The sequence below is a fragment of the Oryctolagus cuniculus genome, chromosome 6 (genome assembly GCF_964237555.1).
Source record: "Oryctolagus cuniculus chromosome 6, mOryCun1.1, whole genome shotgun sequence".
In the NCBI taxonomy this organism is placed as follows: Eukaryota; Metazoa; Chordata; class Mammalia; order Lagomorpha; family Leporidae; genus Oryctolagus; species Oryctolagus cuniculus.
In genome coordinates, this window is record NC_091437.1 from 148,231,709 (window position 1) to 148,232,643 (window position 935).

Below are 935 nucleotides of genomic sequence, written 5' to 3' on the forward strand. Positions count from 1 at the left end.
ATTTGCTCTGAATGAGATGAGGAACCTACAGAAGGATTTTTTCTAGAGAAGTACATTTCTCTTTTTATAGTACTACATATAACATAAAAGTTATCATTCTGATCATTTTGGAGCAGGAAGTCTGTGACACTCAGTACTTCCAAATTTTTGTGCAGCTGTTACCACCATGTGTCTCCAGAATGTTTTCATCTGAAAACTTCAATTCCACTAAACGCTAACTCCCTCTCCCAATGTCTGGCAGCCATTGTTCTACTTTCTATTGACTTGGTACCCAGCATACATGGAGTCATACAACATCTGTGCTTTTGTGATTGACTTCACTTGCCATTACGACTTCCCATCCAAACTGTAGTATATATCAGAATTCCCTTCTCATTTAAGGCTGAATAACATTTTAATCGCTTCTCAACCTTTTGGCTATGATCAAGTGTAATGCCTGTTCTTACCAATTTAATAACATTTCACTATGTGTGTATGGATAAACAAAATTATTTGATTTATATAATCATATGTAATACTACATAAAATAGATAGTGTATATAATACTATATAAAATTTTGTTTATCCATTCACCTGTCAATGAACACGTGTTATCTCCACCTTTCATCTATTGTCAACATTGCTACTGTAAATATGAGCATACTGTATTGCTTTGGTTTGACAATTTATAATCATTTATATCATTTGACATTTATAATCATTCCAATTGATAAAATCCCATCTTTCCCATCTGAACTCAGACATACCATGTTAATATACTTTCCCAACCAGAAGTATCTCCAGGCAGACCTTTTTGCTCGCTCACTATGGTGCTGCAGCTGTATCATGTTAATAATGAATATGGAGACTCCCATTTCCTAATCATTTAGAGTACATGAACTTCTTTGGTAAAGAATTATTTCTGCCACTGTGTCTACTACTACTACCATTAATAG

At 34.0% G+C, this 935-nt stretch overlaps 1 pseudogene; it reads left to right on the plus strand.

The window, feature by feature from the left end:
- Window positions 1–397: 397 nt before the first annotated feature.
- LOC127490909 (U2 spliceosomal RNA) lies at window positions 398–510 on the plus strand (annotated as a pseudogene).
- Window positions 511–935: the final 425 nt, after the last annotated feature.